Source organism: Rana temporaria, chromosome 10 (assembly GCF_905171775.1).
Source record: "Rana temporaria chromosome 10, aRanTem1.1, whole genome shotgun sequence".
Taxonomy (NCBI): domain Eukaryota; kingdom Metazoa; phylum Chordata; class Amphibia; order Anura; family Ranidae; genus Rana; species Rana temporaria.
Genome location: NC_053498.1, coordinates 11,573,216 through 11,580,052, shown reverse-complemented (window position 1 = coordinate 11,580,052; position 6,837 = coordinate 11,573,216).

Genomic DNA, 6,837 nt, shown 5'->3' with positions numbered 1-6,837 from the left:
CCCATCTTAAAATGGTGCACCATCGGTGCTAAAAAAGATGTGATATTTTGCATTCTTCAAGTTTAAAGTCCACCGTGTTTCACAGCCTAAATGCTGCTTCTTCAGGAAAAGTCTGAACTCTTTAACAGCAAGTAGGTTTTATTAATGCATGTGGAGTGAGGGCCCCCCCCCCCCCCCGACATGTACTGTGGACTCCATAAGGGAGCCTTTGACGAGGATTGGTCTTATTGCTGGTTGATGTTTGCTTTTGTTGCTCCCCCCTGTGTGTAGTCGTGAGCCTACTTATTGGCAGGGGCGGACTGACCATTGAGTCACTCGGGCACTGCCCGAGGGCCCCATGCCACTAGGGGGCCCCATCAGGGTTGCCAGGCTCAGTAAAACCAGGGACAGTATGTAAAAATCTGTGTTTTTAGATCTGTCCCTGATATGTCCGAAACTGACATGCTTTTAATGTGAATATCCCGAGATTTTAGCTGCCCTGCCTCTGCACGGCCTCCTGGCGTGGTGGCCATCTGTAAGCCAGAGGGGCCCCAAAATCTTCTATTGCCTGGGGGCCCCATGAGTTGTCAGTCCGCCCCTGCTTATTGGTTGGAGACATGAGGTCGTCGTCCTTGCTGTTGGTAGCACTCTGATGCTAAGGGGTATTTAATAATTCCTACTTGCTGTTAAGAGTTGTAAGTCTTTTGTGTTTGGTCCCTGAAGAAGCAGTGATTCAGCTGTGAAACACGTGGACTTGGAACTTGAATGTGTAATAATATCACGTGGACTATGTTTAGATCTTTTAACCACTTACGGTGCACAATTTAAAAATTCCATGTGAAATCATGGCAGAATATTAATTAATTTGGCTCTTATTTTGGTGTGTAATATAATTTTTTATATATATATATATATATATATATATATATATATATATATATATATATATATATATATATATATATATATATATATATATAAAAAAAATTACCATACTTGCTTGTTTTGCCTCTGGTTAGATCCTTTAAAATCTCAGAGGGGTGTGTTTTTTAAATTAAATAAATTAAAAAAAAAATGTATTTCTTTATAGTGTGTTGAAAGATTTATCCCTTCTCAACTCTACCCAAAATAAAACAGTCTTGGTTGGAGTTGAGCCAATTTCATAATGCAATGTAAAATCTCAAAAGTTTTGGTATAATAAAAAAATAAAAATATAGGCTTTAAAATTTAAAATGCCCAAATGCAAAGTTGGCTGTTTATGTATATTGCCAATTCATAGCAATATACATAAACGGCCAACTTTGCATTTGGGCATTTTAAAGCTTATCTTTGTTTCTCTAAAATTGTCTGACTGGTTTTGTGTTGATCAGTAAATGGAATGTGTAGCATTTTTTGTAAATGTGTGTTTGTTTTTTTTTTAATGCTCGGGGTTAAAAAATAAAATGTTAAAAGTGTATGTGGTGTTTGTTTGTTTTTATTTTGTGGCTTAATATTGTGTGCGTCAAGGTCCATCACCCCTATTTGCTACACCCTAAACTTTTATTTTTCAGTCCCTGAAATTTACACACAATTTCTGTCTCTTCTTATTGCCAGTCTAGACTGAAGTCATTAACATTAGAGCGGTTGTAAACTCTATGTACCCAATGATGTGAATGGTCTCAGGTGATGCACAGAGGAAACAAATCTTCCTGCATACATTTTACTTGTTTATCTGCAGTCTTCTCTACCTTAGCCCCCATTCACATCTAGGCGTTTTTACGCCTGTAGCGCTATGCCGCTGCCGCCAGAGGGCTGGAAACACATGTCCCTCTATGGAGATGGTTCACATCTCCACGCCGAACACCTGCCGCCTGCAAAAAGGTCCCGGACCTTTTTTTCAGGCTGCGTTCGGCTAGGAGATGGGAAGCATCTCCATAGAGGGGGTCAATCTGGGGCACATCTAGGCGGACAATACCGGCGTTTTGTCGCCGCAAATCGCGGTACAAAACCCCGTGATTTGGTCCGCCTAGATGTGAATGGAGCCTTAGGCCCCTTTCAGACGGATGGCTGTTTTGCCGCAGTTAAAAGCACTACAAATGTTTTGTGAAATTCAAGGCTCCAGGCACTGCGATTAGCTGCATTTGCACATTGCGATTACATGCGTTTTACTGCAGTATTCATTTCCATAGCAACCATTTTTATTTTTGTTTGGGTCCCTTGAATTCTAAAACGCTGCTATCCGCAGTTGACAAAGACTGCGATTACCTGCGGTTATGTGCATATAGCTGCGCTACATCGCACCTGGGCGCATTCAATTCTATTTTTTCTATTCGCACCAAACTGCATGTAACGTAATCGTGCGTAAACGCTGTGTGTGTGAATGGGGGCCATAGGAAAACATTGTGCGCTTTTAGCTGCAGTAGAAAAATAGAAAATCCGCAGCTAAAAGCACCATTCTATCCGTCCGTCTGAAAGGGGCCTCACACCTCTTCAAGAGGGCATAGAAAGTGTTAAAGGGGTAGTAAAGCACACCTTTTAAAAAAACTTGCAGGGAAGTCACAATGTTCTAGTATGCAGGGCTGCCATCAGGGGGTGTACAGGCCTTACACCTGTAAGGGGCCCAGCTGGCCCTTTTTTTTGCATTACACCTGTAAGGGGCCAGATGGTCCCCAGGCCCCCCCCCCTGCTTACTCTCTTGCATCAGGAGAGAAGAGATTACACTTGGTTCTTTTCTCCAGGGGGCCTGCCTAAAGCTGTAAGGGGGCCCCAACATTTGTGATGGCTGCCCTGCTAGCATGCATCACATACTAGCACAATTTATGAAATATTTGCCTTGGAACGAAGCTCTCCAGCAGCACGCTGACAGGGCTTCCAGGTTTGTGCGATCTGGCCAAGCTGTGATGTCACTACCTCACATGTGTCCACGGCAGAGGCGGCTCTAGGCTTTGTGAGGCCTTAAGCAAAACTTAGACACAGGGGGCCCCACCATGCCCATAATGGGTAAAAAAAATTCAAGCAGAGGCAAATTGGGCAGCCATAAGGCCCCTGTGAGTGAGGCCTTAGGCAGCCGCCTCTGGTCCACGGAACGTAGCTCTGAAGGGACGGCGTGAGGAGGTCATCCCTTTAGAGTGCATGCGTAGGTGGCATCACAAGCTGCATGTAGTGTGAATGTCTCCTAAACGGTGCAAGTTTAGGCAACTTGCAGAGGAGGTCTAGTGCTAGAATTAGTCTAGTGCTGAGAGATTTTTGAATGAATGAATGACTTGTATAGCGCAACGCATGCGAACTGAATCGCCTCTGGGCGCTTTTTCCAGCCAGTATCTGCTTGGTTGGTGCGGTCATTTTTACCCCGTAGGATCATGACACTCTAGGGACACACAGTCATACACACATTTATACATATATACTGGGCCAATTTGGATGAGATCCAATTTACCTACCAGCATGTCTTTGGAGTGTGGGAGGAAACCGGAATACCCGGAGGAAACCCACGCAGACACAGGGAGAACATGCAAACTCCAGGCAGATGGTGTCTTGGTTGGGATTCGAACCAGCGAACCTTTTTGCTGCTAGGCGAAAGTGCTACTCACTGCACCACTGGATGTAAACTTTTTATTAAACTTGTACCTACAGGTAAGCCTATAAGGCTTGACTGTAGGTACTGAATGTACCTACAGTCAAGCCTTATTATACAGTAGGCTTACCTTACCTGTAGGTATAAGTTTAACAAGATTTACATCCATTTTAAAATCTCATCTGTCAAGAGCAGAGAGGAGGGAGTGGAAAGACTGCAGTAACAGTGTGTAAGAGGTGATTGGAGGAAAGGCACCCCCCCCCTCCCCACAGCAGAACTACTGTGTTTTGAATGGACAAGCTCCATTCGGAGCTCTCCCTCTTTTCTGACACAAATGTATCTACTGTGTCAGGAAAATGTCTCAGAAATGACTCGTGCTGATAACAGAGGAATAGAGCACCAGAGAGAAACTACACCAAGAGCTTTGGAAGGTGATGAGTAAGCACAGGAAATCATTTTAAAAGATCTATCTATGTGCTTTGTTTAGATTCCATGACTGGTGTTTACAAGTTGTAATAGGAATAAAAGTGATGAAATTGGACAGTGTTAAAAAAAAATATATATATTGTAAAGTGCTCCATCCTTCCGTCTTTCTTTGCAGAAGCGCAAACATACATAAGTTCCTCATGTGTATGTTAATGGTGTTTGCACCACACACGTGAGGTATTGCCACTAACATTAAAAAGTGCAATAATTCTAGCACTACACCTCCTCTGCAAGTATCAGTTTGTCCATTCCACAAATTTTATAGCATGACATGTTGGGTATCCATTTACTTGATGTAACATCTTTCATAAAAAGTGGGTATATATTGTGCGTGTTCACAAATTGTTTGAAAAACCACTGCGCAAGTACAGTATGACATAAAACAAATTGTAGAGGTCACCATTTTATTCTCTAGGGTCTTTGCTAAAAAAAATATAAAAATTGCAGGTTTTAAGTACATTTTTCTAGCAAAAATAGTTTTTTAAACTTGAAAAACAAAAGGTCTGGTCGGCAAGTGGATACAGAAGAGAAAAATAAATGAAACAATGCAGTTGTATCCCACCACATGCCACTAGAGGGAGCTGTGGTATTCTGTGTATTTTTAGGCTTCGTGCACATTTGCTCAGCTTTCTGAAATTGGTTAAATTGGCTAAAGTGCTAAATGTGCCTAAGATGAACATGCGTTTAGATGTCTAGACATAATTTTTTTTTGTATGGACACCTAGGTTAACCACTTAACACCCGGACCATATTGCTGCCCAAAAACCAGAGCACTTTTTGCGGTTCGGGACTGCGTTGCTTTAACTGACAATTGCGCGGTCATGCGGCGTGGCTCCCAAACAAAATTGGCGTCTTTTTTTTCCCCCCACAAATAGAGCTTTCTTTTGGTGGTATTTGATCACCTCTGCGGTTTTTATTTTTTGCGCTTTAAGCAAAAATAGAGCGACAATTTAGAAAAAATAATATTTTTTGCTATAATATCCCCCAAAAATATAATAAATTTTTTTCCTCAGTTTAGGACGATACGTATTCTTCTACATATTTTTTGTAAAAAAAAATCGCGATAAGCGTTTATTGATTGGTTTGTGCAAAAGTTACAGCGTTTAGAAAATAGGGGGTATTTTTATGGCATTTTTATTAATAATTTTTTATTTATTTTTTTACTAGTAATGGCGTCGATCAGCTTTTTTTTTATTTATTTTATTTTTTTTCTCCTCTCGGTACTGCGACATTATGGCGGACACTTTTGACACATTTTTGGAACCATTGGCATTTTTATAGCGATCGGTGCTATAAAAATGCATTGGATTACTATAAAAATGCCACTGGCAGTGAAGGGGTTAAGTATGTCCCTTGTGTGTTCGTTCTGTCGGGGGGGGGGGTGGCCTCACTAGGGGAAACACTGATCCTCTGTTCATACATTGTATGAACAGAGGATCAGCATTTTCCCACCACTCCCCACCCCCCCGACAGGTCCGGGAGCTGTGTGTTTACACATAGCTCCCGGTCCCTGCTCTGTAATGAGCAATCGCCGGTGCCCAGCGGCAATCGCGCTGGCCGGGCACCCGCACGGGAGTCACGGAGGAGCGCGCCCCTAGTGGCTGCAAAGAGCCGACGTAGTATGACTGGCTCTACCCCAGGAGAGCCGACCTGCCGCCGTAGAGTGACGTCGGCTGGTCGGCAAGTAGTTAAAGGGGTTGTAAAGGTTAATTTTTTTATTTTATAAATAGGTTCCTTTACGCTAGTGCATTGTTGGTTCACTTACCTTTTCCTTCCTTTTCTCTTCTAAATGTTTTGTTTTTTCTTTGTCTGAATTTCTCACTTCCTGTTCCTCCTCAGTAAGCTTGCCCCCATCATCCAAGCCATTCTGGCTTGGGGTTAGTTGCCGTGCTCGCCCCTCATCTTGGGGACTACATCCCTGCTGGGGGACGCAGTGAACACAACAATGTTGTCCCAAGGGAGGGGGCGAGCATGCCAACAAAACCCCAGTCAGAACAGCTCGGATGATGGGGGCAAGCTTACTGGGGAGGAACATTTAGAAGGAAAATTGAAGGAAAAGGTAAGTGAAGCAACAATGCATGAGCTTAAAGGAACATATTTAGAAAATAAAAACTAACCTTTACAACCCCTTTAACCACTTCCCGCCCGGCCTATGGCCGATTTACGTCCGGGAAGTGGTTTTGAAATCCTGACAGGACGTTCCTGGACATCCTGCAGGATTTCGTGCGGCGATCGGTGATGCGGGGTGTCAGTCTGACACGCTGCATCTCCGATCTCGGTAAAGAGCCTCCGGCGGAGGCTCTTTACCACGTGATCAGCCGTGTCCAATCACGGCTGATTACGATGTAAACAGGAAGAGCCGTCGATGGCGCTTCCTCACTTGTGTCTGACAGACGCGAGTATAAGAGATCCGATCGGCAGCTCTCCTGACAGGGGGGGTTTGCGCTGATTATCAGCGCAGCCCTCCCTCGGATCGCCGCACTGGACCACCAGGGTGGGCCAAACAAAATAAAAAAAGCCTGCAAAAAAAAATGCCAATCAGTGCCCACAAATGGGCACTGACTGGCAACCTGGTAAAATCAGTGCCGCCACAGTGTCCATCAGTGCCGCCCCACAGTGTCCATCAGTGCCATCCATGCCCAGTGCCCACCTATCAGTGCCACCCATAAGTATCCATCAGTGGTGCCTATGAGTGCCCAGTGCTGCCCATCAGTGCCGCCTATGAGTGCCCAGTGCTGCCCATCAGTGCTGCCTATGAGTGCCCAGTGCTGCCCATCAGTGCCGCCTATGAGTGCCCAGTGCTGCCCATCAGTGCCGCC